The following is a 14,194-nucleotide window of genomic DNA, read 5'->3' as shown; positions in this document are numbered from 1 at the left end:
ATAGTAAAAGATAAGATTTACTGAGATAATTGTCAGGTCTGTGCTCAGCATTTTACAAGGCATTCTTTAAATTATTTTTCATTTAGAATGAAGTCTGTATTATGTCAAAAGTTATGTGTTACTCCTGAACTAATGTCACAGTATATCTCATAGCACTGCTGACAAAAAAGACACCCACCCACTACCTCCATTGTCCCTTTCCTCCTAGGCTCTGACAGGCACCATTCTACTTTCCATCTCCATGAATGTGACTGCTCTAGGTATATGATATAAGTGGAGCCATATAATATTTTCCCTTTAGTGACTGTCTTATTTCACTTAGTATGTCTTCAAGGTTTGAGAAGATTTTTAAGTTATTCAAAGTTACAATGGATTTAGATACAGTGATTTGAAAAGTTAAAACAATAAAACCTACACAAATATTAATGTTTCATTCCATTTATATAATAAATCAAAATAATTTTTTTAAAGTGTGTATGTATGAGTTAATGTTATTTTAATTATTTTTTAAGTTTATTTATTTAATTTGAGAGAAAGAGAGAGAGAGAGAGAGAGAGAGAGCGAGCATGTACAGGAGGGGCAGAGAGAGAGAGGATCCCAAGCGGGCTCCTCACCAGCAGTGCTGAGCCTGGTATGGGACTTGATCTCATGAACTGTGAGATCATACCTGAGCCAAAACCAAGAGCCGGACACATAACTGACTGAGCTACCCAGGTGCCCCTTCAAGTTAATTTTCTATGTGCAGATCTTTTTAACCTGGGACAAGGTTTGAAAAATTTTAGGTAATTTTTCTTTTATTATTATAATTGTTTTATTATTATTGTTGTTATTATTATTATTATTATTATTATTCCAGAAATAATTTTAAGCCTATTTGCCATTATAATGTAATGAAAAATAAACTGAGCCCTAGGCAAGAAAAGGTACTCTGTGGATCTACCAAAGACTAATTTCATATTTAAAGATAATTATGCAAAATTATGAAGATTTATCCAAGGCCCTTCTTATTCTATTTAAAAGAATAAATTATAAATCAAAATACCTATAAAAATATAAATAATCCTTCCTGAAATGGTTATCTTTTCAAGCATATTAGATAATTGAACCAGGTCAAAAAATTAAAGATAGAATAGGAAATCTGTAAGAGTCACATAAATCATATTTTCTTCGTCTTTTTGAATCCCCAAATTACAATTCATCAATCTATTTGCACCACCATGACCATGTAAAATAGCATTATGCGGGTGTGCATATATGCAACACAAACACCTTTTATGCAAACAGTAGTTAATGTTTGCAAACTACATATCACAACATTTCTGAAGTTTCTGAATCCATTGTTTCAGTTGCTGTGTATCTTATTGGCACAGCCTCAGTAAGACGCCATAAGAAATAATATTTTTAACCGAATTGACTATCAAAATTTTTCCTCTCCAAACACTGTTTCTCATATATTTGAGCAAATAATTGCAATCTAGTTTTTTCCACCCAATATAATATGATATCAGAAAACAAATGATATCCAAGGCAAACATATTGCTTATTGAGTGCACATAAACACTACATCCAGAATGCTTGTACATCTAATTTTCCAAATTCAAAACAATTTCTTTGGTCAAAGAAGCAAAGCAGTCAAATATGAGAGTCACTTAAAACTAACACTTATCTACGATTGCCTATTATGTAGGCATGTTGCCAAACGTTCTGCATTTCCATGGGTCTTGGACTTCCTGACATCCCTCTGAAGGAGTTAATTATTAGAGAGCCTGAAATGCTGTTTTTCTCCCTCAGTCTTTTCTGGTCAACAGATCATGCCTACCCTTGCCACTAATTCATTACAGCCACAGAGCCAGCATCATGCCTGCCTGTTTTCAGCTGTCATTTCCACAGAGTTCGAAGTACACAGGTCCTTCAACAACTGCACTGCGGCTTTCTTCTCTTTTTCTTTCTGTCAAATATGTGGGACATTCCAAGTGATGAGATGTTTTCTAGCAGCCGGAGAAAATGCTAACTATAGAACAACAGATGCAGTCTGTCCACTAAAGTGAGCTAGAATCACTCACCTAATGTTACATGGATAAGCTCACATTTTGTAGTCCAAGATGATTCTTTTCCCTGAAACAAATTATCAGTTTAAACCATTTTTCTACTACAAATATGCTACATTCACCCTCTCAAAAATTAACTTCTGTAAGAAAACAACAACAAAAAGCTGTCTATTCATTCAGTGACTTTTTCCCCCCATGGAAGGATCTGCTGAAGCTTCTGAGAATTAATATAAAATTTCTTCCATTAATTAAAATGAAAGACATAAATGATGACAATTATTTTGGAAGGGCTTCTCTTGCCTCATATTTCACAAATACTTTATTGTTCTTCATAATTTTTCACCACATCTTTCAAATAAAAAATTTTTATTTATCCTTATTATGGGAACTTCTGCTACTTGCCTACCCAGTATTCTTTCCTTTGTTCTTTTTCTTTTCTTTTTTCTTCTTTTTAATTAAGAATACTGACTTAGTTTCAGGCCCAAATATGCTCAGCTTTAGGACGTGGATCACAGTGGTCTGAAATAGTCATACGACCTAGTTCCTCACTTTCCTGGCTGCCCTTTCAACTTCCAGAAGCTGTGTTCTGGCCATTGAGACCTAACATAGAAGGAGAGTATTTCTTTATTAACTGAACTAGACCAGCTCTCTGAGATGAAGCAGCCATAAAGGGATATGACATGCATAAGGGAAAAATCCAACATGCTAAGGATACTGGAGTAGAATAGAAGTTAGAAACAACCTAGACCCCTGATGGCTTCAATGAGCAGCTAAAATAATATAGGCAACTACACAGCATATATTTCTAAAGCTATTATGGTTTTATGTTATTTGCAATTTACATGATCCCAACTGATACATGTGTAGGTATAGAACTATTTTATATATATGTATATATGTGTATATATGTGTAGAGAGCACACACACACACACACACACACACACACTCTTAAGGGCACATGTTCCCTTAATTAGCAAGTTAAATTAGAGAAGAATTAAGCAACAGGAGTGGGCAATAGCTGAGCTGAAAAATAGCTCTTGGGTCTCAAGATTACCTGATTTCAGGTATCTAAGTTCACATTTTAAAAAATTATGCATGGTAAGTGTTCAGTAAATATTACCTATTATTAAAACAAATGAATAATCTGCTACATTATTTGCCATAGTTATAACTTTTGGTCGTATTGTTATTTTTTTCCATGGAGTTTCTGTTCTGTCATTTGTTAGTGATACCTAGATTTGCTGCCTTAGAAGATACCTACATCAATCATTCTGTTAAGCAGAGCACTGCCACCGCCAATGCCTTAGCCATTATATTCTTTGAAAAGCTCAGTAGCTCTTTTATTATATTTAAAATTTTTTGAAATACTTCATTTAACTGTGATTTTTCCCATTTATTTTACAAAATAAAACAAGTTAGAAGATATAATACGTTTTCAAATCACATATTTGTTAGTAAGAGATCTGGGAAGGATTTGAAGCTGATGATTCTGCTAAAGAACATGTACTTAAGTTTCTTAACCTATAGTCTGGAAACCAAACTTCTTTTTAAAATTTTTTAAATATTTATTTATTTTTGAAGGAGAGAGAGAGAGAATGTGAGCAGGGGAAGGTCAGAGAGAGAGGGAGACACAAAATCAGAAGCAGGCTCCAGGTTCCGAACTGTCTGCACAGAGCCTGATGCAGGGCTCAAACTCATGGACAGTGAGATCATGACCTGAGGTGAAGTCAAACGCTCAACCAACTGAGTGATCCAGGCACCGCTGAAGACCAAAATTCTTAGTTCAAAGCAGTCAAGTCCTTTCTCAACATGACCTCAAACAAGCTTTTCAGCCTGACATCAAAGGTTAACTTATGAAGAACCCTTAAGACAGAACATGATTCAAACTCTTCATTTGTATTGCGAATGAAGAAAGTGGAGCTCTCTCAAATTATCTGACACTGGGCTTGGAGCAAAGATGAAATGGGGACTGGGGAAAGCATCAGGAAGAAACTCCCATGGAGTTTGAGAATGAAAACTGTAAATGTTACCATTTGAAAGTAGTGTGCATCTCTATGGTTTCCAAGTTTTCAGAAATTTGCCCAGTAGAACTGCTTTGCCCCCTTTACTACTTGAATGCCTAGGTTGAGGAAGCTATGAAAGAAGATGCCACTTAGCTCAGGTGGACAGAAACTCCTTGGCATTTTCCTTAAGACAAATTGTTAGTTGTAGTCCTGTAGCTAACGTTGGTCACTTATCTAAGGTTGAGGGAAAAACACACCAGGCTCTGTAATATTTGTGCCAAGGGTCTGATTGCTAGTTCGTGACAGGTATAGTCCCATCCCTCATTAGTGGGCATGGCTATTAGCTCAAACTTTCTCTTCCCTTTAGTCAAATGCTTCTTGAAATCAGCTTGCACTTTCTAAACTAAATGTGCATTGAGAAGAGTAATTTACTGATTGGGATGGTAGAGGGTGCATAGAAAGAAGAAGGTGAAGATGACCAGAAAGCCAAAGTCTGGCTCATTCTGATGTCATCTATTCATCCTGTACTTCCTTCTCTTTACCTCAGGTTTTGTTGTTGTTGTTTGTTTGTTTATTTGTTTTGTTTTTGTTTTCTCCATTAATCCTCTACAAGATGTTGAAGTGGGTATTTGATTTTTGTGTTTGTGCTTTATATTTTGTACTCATCTTTGTGCTTTATGTTGCACTACCTTCCTTTGGTAGCGGCACCTTTATTTCTTTTTTCCCAGTAGCCAAATCGATCTCATCCTGTTTAAATGGGGTTAGACTTTTAGTCAATCTGCCTTTGTGTCTAGCTTAACCAATAAAAGTTTCTCTTCCAGGAGTGGACCTTATAGGTGGAGTGACCCAAGAACGTGAATGCAAAATGCATTCACCCTGAAAGTGGCAGCCATCATTTTTGCTTTCTGGACACACAGAACTGTCCTTATTCTGCATTTTCCTAGCCACCTTTGTTAGTTTCCCCTTTGTTGTTTGCAATTGAAGAAACTGCATGAATAAGAATGTCTTCCCTTTGATATTACCCATGGAATTCTCATCCACTCTTCAGCTTAAAATTATCCTTCCCTTGGCCTTCCTTGTGATCTCTTGGTCTTCTTCCTTCTCTGAACTTCTATATCCAGGCCACCTTTCTTAAGCACTTTGTACATTCTAATAGGCCATACAATGACTGGAGAGTCTACATTATGTTGTATAGTAAACTGTGAGCCCTCCAGGACAGGGAATTCCCTAGTCATTATATATCTTCTCCCCCTTCTCACTTCAATATCTAAAGCAGTGCCTTCTTAATATACAAGGCCCTGTAATTTTTCCTGAATAAATAGATCACAAATACTGTAGTGCACCAACGCTTACTCATGGAGTTGTCTTTCACTTCTGGTCTCATTTTTCTCACTTGTAAAAGATGGGTCTTTTATCATTTTGGGCTGCTATAACAGAATACCATTACACTGAGTGGCTTAAACAACAGGTATTCTTTCTTACAGTTCAGGATGCTAAGTCCAAGATCAAGAAGCTAGCAGACTGGGTGTCTGGCGAGGGCACTCTTCCTAGTCAGCAAAGGGCCATCTTTTTCTTGTATCCTCACATAGCTGAGAGAGAAATCATCTCTCTGATGTTTCTTATTAAAGGTACTTGTCCCATTAATGAGAGCTCCACTTTTATAACCTAATAACTTCTCAAAGGTCCCACTTCCTAATACCATAACATTGGAGGTTAGAATTTCAATTTATGACTTTTGGAGGAGACAAACATTCAGTCCATAACAGTATGTGCAGAACCAAATAAGGTCTCCACTAGATCTAAATTCTATGCTTCCATATAAAGTGTTTACTAAGTGCATTTTAGAGTTTGAGGATCTTTTTTTCTGTAATCAAGCAAATTAATTTCATTAAGTATTTATAATTATAGATCACAAGTTATCCATAGTCCATAAGAAATAAAGCCATGAATAATATCTCCCTAGGATCCTGGGTTTTTTTGTTTGTTTGTTTGTTTGTTTGTTTTTTCCTGAATTGTCCAGGAAGCTAAGACCGTCAGCAGACAATTGACTTCATACATTGTCTTTGTCAAATAAGTAGTAAAATAACCAAGCAGAGCAGTCTAGGAGAAATTGGAAGAAGAGAAAGGTCTATCCATATCTCTTAAAATAATGCCCCTAGAGTAATTGCACATTTATTTTATCTTAATTTATTGGATGGTGGGGAAGTTGAGGAATAGACAATAGGAAAGCATTATAAGGCTATGTTGCTATGTTCCTTTTCAAAAACTTGTTTCTGCTTGGCTTACCTCAAAAATGGAGAAATAAATCACAGGATGGTTGATTTATTCTTTTAAGATCCACAGCCACAAAATAGGTGACAGACATATCTAATCCAGGCTCCTGGATCAGGCTCCAACCCCTTTTTAGGTGGAAAATTGTATCTGTGGTTTCTGATGATCTAGAGGCCCATCTCATTTTCAGGCGGCTGGAGTACTGGATGCATTTCATCTATACAGGCCATTCTATAAATTGTGAGCCAGTAAAACTGTTCTTCCCCCAGTAATTCTCCTTTGCCTATTTTAAATAGGAGTACACATATAAGACCCATGGTAACTCACTGTAGATGAATTAATCTGGTTAATTGCTTTTCCATAGCTGGAAACATTTAGGTATATGAAAATTTGTATCCCTTCTATGTGTTACTTGTAATCTTAGAGAGTATAGTCAATCCTTTTCATCATGTTTTAATATCTTTGTGTGTTGTTTTTCTTCAAATTTTAGTTGTTTTCTTCATATTTTGTATAAGAAATGCAATAATAAAAGAGTCAACTAAATATATTAAGCAGTTGCAAATCATTAGGAGATTCAAAACTGCAGAGAATAATTGCTGTTTCAGAAAAAGTGACAAAGATAAATGTAAGTGGTTTATAATATTCTCCAGCTCTATTGAAAATGGCTTTTTATCATTTCCTTCCCCCTACTACTGCACAGATGGGATATTATTATTGAGTTTCATTTTTCATTGTTAGTCTTGGTTTCAAAGTAAATGTTAGAGTTGTTCTTATAGTTATGATTATAGGTTCCCATAGAGAAGAAGAAATGAATTCTTGCTATATTCCTGGTATTGTGCTAAGTGCTGTATAGGCGTTACCCCCAAATTTTATAATAGCGAAAGGTAAAGGATGGGCACATAGTTGAAAACAAACTCAAGGGTATCTAAATTTTCTATAATATTTAAAGATGGCTAATTCAGTGCAGGAATAGGGTATTTTCTTTTTTTTTTTTAATTTTTTTTTCAACGTTTTTTATTTATTTTTGGGACAGAGAGAGACAGAGCATGAACGGGGGAGGGGCAGAGAGAGGGGGAGACACAGAATCGGAAACAGGCTCCAGGCTCCGAGCCATCAGCCCAGAGCCTGACGCGGGGCTCGAACTCACAGACCGCGAGATCGTGACCTGGCTGAAGTCGGATGCTTAACCGACTGCGCCACCCAGGCGCCCCAGGAATAGGGTATTTTCTATTAATTTCTTTGGCTCATCTAACTCAAACATTAGATGTTCTTTATAAAAAGCAGGATGTCACAACAAATTCAACATAATGAAAGAAAAAAGATATATGTTGAAAAAGTAATCTGGCTGAATTCAATCTATTTGTTTTTTAAAATAAGAGATTATACCACTGTAAGTTTAAAGGGAGAAAACAGTATAGTAGGATAGTTATGAATTGATTTGAAATTTTTAATTAAAGATTTATAAATGTCAACGCTCTAAGGTTTCTATGTAAAATGACTAAGGTCATAGGAAGAAACTATTGTCCAAAATATCTACATAATTCACCAGGTAAAGTTTTGTTTGTTTTGTTCTTCACTTGGGGTCTTGGTTTATTGCCTTTTAAACTATTTTCCAGAGTTTAAGTATAATTTTAAAAAAAATGCAGTGATAAAAATATTAAAATTGGTCTTTTGAAAATCCAAGCATCTATCCACATTAATTTTTAAAGACATAAAACAAATTGCTCATATTAGGTATGCCTGAAATATATTCACTTATAAAATTAAAAGTGAACATATGAATGATATTTGAGCAATGAATATTCAAGTGTCCTTCATTTATATTAGCAAGCTATTATCCTCAAGTCAACTAACTGAATAATTGTATTTTTAAAGAGGTGATACTTATTGTGGGTAAAACTGATAAGTATTATCAAGAATAAATTTGTAAACATCTGACATTATTTTGTATTTTGAGAATGATAAAACAAGGTCAATCCTCTCACTTGATTTTTTGCTAACCTGCTACAATTTAAACCATCAGATGACCTGGTGCAATCAACAGTTCACTCCAAATGTTTTCATCCTTAAAAGTATGATGACATAGACCACATTGCCCAAACTGATTTAAAAAACCACATCTTTTTTTATGAGCCCATTTTACAATGACAATACAAAGAAATTCCCTTACAAAACTGGTTTCAAAGAACAGACTAATATATCCTCTATAAGGACTGTGTCCTGACAGACTACAGCTAATGAAGTTATAAGAATTCTAGGCACATGATTTGAATTGCTACAAGCCTGACTTCGACTAATGAGGAGTGTGTTCCAAAAGTTTATTTGAAATGCAGAACATTCTTTTTTTCCTATAGAAATAATGCAGCATATTATAATTATGTCTTTGGCCCATCTATAAGTCTTTTAAATTAATTAGGCACCTAAAATATATTATCTACGGTATGCTAGAAACACATAATTGTTACATTTGCCATGTATAACAATGTTTCTTGAGAGGTGGGGGCAAGCGGAAAATGGCTACAGTTCCAAGTTAGGCTGACAGGTTCTAAAAATTCCAAACACTTCTTTCAAAGGGAGTTAGAATGGAACACCCCCAGCTCCAAGACCTTGGTGGGGATTCTTGTCAAAGATTCCTCAGGGCAAGGATAGGTTAGGAGTAGGCAGAAGAGGGGCAGCCAACTGGGAGGGTAATTCCATATGCCCTTGTATAAATGGTTATGGAACCATAAGCTCTGTGCTCATGTATTTCCTCACAGCCCTGCTCAGCCCAAACTCCCTTTTTCTTTGGAGATACTCAGCCCACAGTTTATTCTGAGGTCCTGCTTCCCTCATTTTGTTCCACCATCATCCATTTGGTTTGATTTCACTATAAAATGAACTGTAATCTCTTCCCTATTTACTATTTTAGAAGCAAACACAAAATCATTTTGAGATTTCCTGAGCATTCTTAAAAATACTTTATTACTCATTGAATTATGAAAAAAAATCTGAAATGTGTTTCCCCATAAAACCTTGTAATCCCCTAGCCATTTTATCTGCATACCCCCTTCCTCTGCCCAATACGTAAGGATTGCATACATAGTATGTATTATAACCATACTATGGACCCTGTAGAAAAGACAATGGTAGTGGATAATAGTGGAAAATTGATGGTTACAAAGCCTAGAAGATATTTTCAGATTGCAGAAGAAATCTAAGCTCACCTACTTCATTTACATATGTCATTCAAGGAATAGGATGTGTGTTTGTGTGCTTGAATGCATAGATATGTGTGTTAAGGAAGCCTAAGTGGGTGGACAATAAGGAGTAAGAAAATAGCCACTGAGGGCTATGAGAATGGAGGTAGAGAGAAGATTTTATCATTCTTGTCCCTCTACGTTGTTACTTCTTTCACCCCTGAAAGCCAAGGCCCTGGTCTGACTCAGAAGAGAAATGAGAAGCAGAGGGTTTGAGAGATTGAATCCAAATGACATTCTGAGATTGCAGTGGAAAGGGAAGAGGGAGGAAAATAACTCTCAAGCACTGGAAGCTGGAAGAGAAAACCATGCCTGTTACCAACACTGGTGTGCCCCCAAGTGGCTGGAAGAGAAGTGTATGATTCAAACAAGAAGTATAGTGGTGGACCCTGAGAGTGAGTTGTATTATAATGGACTTTCACTGAATTACAAAATTACTTCCTCCAACTAGAGTTTTAGGGGCTATTTATATACTTTCCAGACATAGTGCTATAGATTAGCAAATTCAATTATCTGTACCTAAAGGCAATCAATTAAAATTTCCTAAGAATTCATTTTTAGACATCTGGGACTGTATTGCCTGTAGAATTATAGGGAAGACTGAGCCAACAATGGGAAAGAAGAAAGAATATACAATTAACCAAAGGCATTCTTTTTTTAAGTTTATTTATTTATTTTGGGAGCAAGAGAGAACATGCATGTCTGGGAGTTGTGGAGGAGCAGAGAGAAAGGGAGAGAGAGAGAGAGAGAATCCCAAGCAAGCTTTGCACTGTCAGCTCAGAGCCTCATGCAGGGCTCTAACCCATGAACCATGAGATCATGATCTGAGATGAAGTCAGATGCTTAACCCACTGAGCCACTCAGGTGCCCCCCTCCAAAGGCATTCTTGATTGCTTTCTGTCCCCTGATTACATGTAAAATTGTGCATGATTTTTGAGCTGATAAAGGGATATTTAGAGGTTGCCATCTTAAGCAAACCCAGCTCATCCTTTGAGCTGCTTGCAACAGAAACCTACTGAAAACATCTCTTTGAAGTAAACTTCCATTTGACTGACCTATTATTATTTAATCTTAACATTTTTTAATGAAAATATTATGTGACTGTTTACCTAAGGATATATTTTGAATCAAGACAATAAGTAGAGGTTACAAATTTCATAGGAATTTAGTTTTTATTGCTTTATGAAACGAAATAGCATAGAGGAGAATAAAAAAAAACCCAAATCTGACAAGGGGAGGAAATACATACACACAAACATATGGTATAGGAGTTCACATTTTGGGGTGTTGTTAAAGGGGTAATTGTATTAAGAGGAGCTGAAGGTAACTACTTTCTGTGGGAACGCCCAAGAAGTAGAAAAGATTTTTATGCTGCCCACTAATATTTATCACATAACATCACCATTATATTATGAAAATTAGGGGGTAGTAGAGATAAATGTTGCTATTCTTCAGTTGGGACAAACTTCATTTTCCTGCCTAGTGCAACTTTTATTCTTTAAAGCCTAGTATAATGCTGTATAATTGATTTGGATTCAATAAATATTGGTTGAATTACATTCTTTCTCAATTGATGACTTAAATGATTTTCCTAGTATTAATAAATATTTCAAATACATGAAAGCAACAATACAGTCAGTGTGATTTATAAAAGTTCAGAAAAGCTTCCTATTATAAAAGAGTTGTCTACCATTACTATATATTTCTTTTTTAAAATTTTTTTATTCATTTTTGAGAGAGAGACACACACAGAGCATGAGCAGGGGAGGGGCAGAGATGAAGACACAGAATCCGAAGCAGGCTCCAGGCTCTGAGCTGTCAGCCCAATGCGGGGTTCCAACTCACGAGCAACCAGATCATGACCTTAGCTGAAGTCGGATGCTTAACCTACTGAGCCATCTAGGTGCCTCTGTATATTTCTTTTTTGAACTGATACTATGAGTTTTTTGTTAGGTCACACAAGTGGCTTTTATACAATTAACCCTGTATGGTAAATATCCTATTTGAATGAAGTTTTACTTTCTTTTGCCAAATAATCACCACCATAATCTAAGAGAAATATTCTTGTTCTTGAAAGTAAGAACAAAAACGAACATATTTTGTAGTATGTTTATTTTATATTTTAGGAAGTATGTGACCAAGAATCCTTAATATCATCTGGGATGATATTAATATTGATTGTTTAGCCATGTGCCTTTATTATATACTATTGAAAATCATAGTATAGCAAAGAAAGACAATGATTTTAAGTCTCCTTTCTCCATAATTTTTACAACATATTACAATGATAATCGGTTTTTCATGAGTAACATTTTTAAAGATAATATCTAATAGCTAACTTGAAAAATCTGAAACTTTCACTACTTTGAAAATAAAGTATCCACTGACCTGAGAATTATCTTGTTTTATTAATATCAACATGACAGTTATTAATTTTTTAATAATAAAGATATTTGAAACAATTCATTAAGAAGAAGGAAGATTTCAGGGACAATTTGCTAAAGATGGGGTTTATATTTGACAGAAAACACCATTTTAAGTAAAGACCCTCACCAATGTGTAATCTTTGGTGATTTTGTAGCTATCATTATACTTGACTCAAAATGTTATTATATTCTTGATTCTAGCTTCAAACTAGACAATTCTGTTTTGCAGTGAGAGAGGATACATTTGAGGACTAATTTTTAATTCAAATTCTTTAGTGTAAAATACAGAATATGAAGTCTAGAGTAGTAAAATTAGATTATCTAAAGTTTCATCTACTCAACGTTAACTAACTACAATAATATGATTGCCCTTTCTGTGTGTAGAATGTGATTTATTTCAAAACCTTTTAGTATTTATCACTGCATTTGTCCAACGTAAGAACGGTATACAGTAAATAGGGTAAAATACATGAAAGTAACATGTATGTTGAGCTTTAATTTACAAATGATTAAAGCATTTCAGACATTAATTGACTTGGCTAATCATAGTACAGGGCTGCAACATTTACTTGTCTCTTGATTCTGTGCCAGGCAATATCTCTTCTACATTAGAAATAAGCAACTAGCAGGGAGAAGAAGAAGAAGAGAAATAAGCAACTAGCAGCAACACAAAAGACAGCATGTTCCAAAGAAGACCTATCAGAATTACCTGGTTATTCTGTGTACGACACAAGTGGCTCCTCATCTCTAAGGATGAGCCGCTCCTGCTGACAGAAGTGTGTCACATTCTCCATGGTACTGGGCCCAAAGAAAGGTCTGAAGTTCTGCTTTAAGTTCAGACCCTAGCCTTACATGCAAAATGCTGAGCTTAATTCTTGAGAAAACAAAACATGAGTGGACAGGAGTTGGTGACTGAAATAGAATTGGATTTGGTGAAGGAAGAATCAAAGATTTCACCAAGATTTTCAGCTGAGTGATTGAGAAAATGATGGCGACACTGGCAGAGATTAGACTGTTGAGACAAGGGGGTACTATTTTTTAAGGGTGTGGCAACTTGGCTGACCATACTGGACGAATGAACAAAAAAGGAGGTAATAGGAGACAGAATCTACTGTATTGATGATGTGAGTGGTATTATGGCATATCCCTCTCAAACAATTGATCTTATGATTCACTTAAAATCAGTCAATAGTGAGGATATTAGAACAAAAATCCCAGAATTCTCCCTGAAAATAAAGTTCCCCAAATCTATTTTAAGATGATGCTTTTCAATTTATATGACTTGGATTATTTATATATAACACTGAGGGATAATTTGTATGCAAATATGTTGTCACAGTCCATGATAAAATTGCAAAAGCCTGGAATACTGATAGGGAACTTACAGCTGATTACCTTCACAAGTGGCTCTCAGAAAGGGAATCTCAATAAATCACTCCCATTCTTTCTAAACAACTATCACGTTATCAGCATGCTAAGAGTTAGAGATAGCAATCATGTTCTTTATAAGCATGATACAAATCACCAAGGAGCTGCAACAAATCGTGCCTCATTCTCAAATTATCATGTTTTGAATTACCTCCCCTTTCCCTGTTTTACTTGGTTCATATCTCTGCTCAAATATTACTCCTCACCCTGCCTAAACTTGCTTATCTCCCACAACCCCATTGTCATCATTCACTTCTCTACTTGCCTGCATAGCTGTTACCACTACCTAAGTTATATTACCTATTTGCCTGTTTGTTTAGAGGTTGTTAGAATGTAAGTTCCATGAGAGAACAGTCTGACACCTAGTAGGTATTTAATAGGTATTTGCTCATTGGTAAACAAAATGGACGCAAATAAAAACACTTCTGGAAAGACTATAAACCAGTAATAGTCCAACACAATAATAAAATCCCATTATGTCTCAAAAATGCCTAATTTTTCTACATTAAATGTTTAACAGGCTCCATGACTTATTTGTATTAAGAGCTAGATTAATATCCATGACCACGAAGGGCAATTAGCAAATTTTATAAATTATGCTAACTCATTACATTTCAGTTACAATGGAAAATTGGTGGCATCTTGAGGTCAAGTTTTATGTCTTGATTAAAGGTGCCTGTATAAAAAAAATATTTACTGATTTTCACTTCCTTTTGTAAAATACATACTCAGTTTATTCTATTAATAATTTAAAAATCCCATAGTCAAATCACATTTTTGT

At 35.3% G+C, this 14,194-nt stretch overlaps 1 protein-coding gene across 10 annotated transcripts in view; it reads right to left on the bottom strand.

Annotated features, from left to right (window-relative positions):
* Nucleotides 1-14,194, bottom strand: part of MAGI2 (membrane associated guanylate kinase, WW and PDZ domain containing 2) — a 1,350,742-nt gene that overhangs the window by 954,589 nt on the left and 381,959 nt on the right. The window lies entirely within an intron of this gene.

Source organism: Neofelis nebulosa, chromosome 4 (assembly GCF_028018385.1).
Source record: "Neofelis nebulosa isolate mNeoNeb1 chromosome 4, mNeoNeb1.pri, whole genome shotgun sequence".
Taxonomy (NCBI): Eukaryota; Metazoa; Chordata; class Mammalia; order Carnivora; family Felidae; genus Neofelis; species Neofelis nebulosa.
This window is presented reverse-complemented; position numbering and strand designations above follow the sequence as displayed.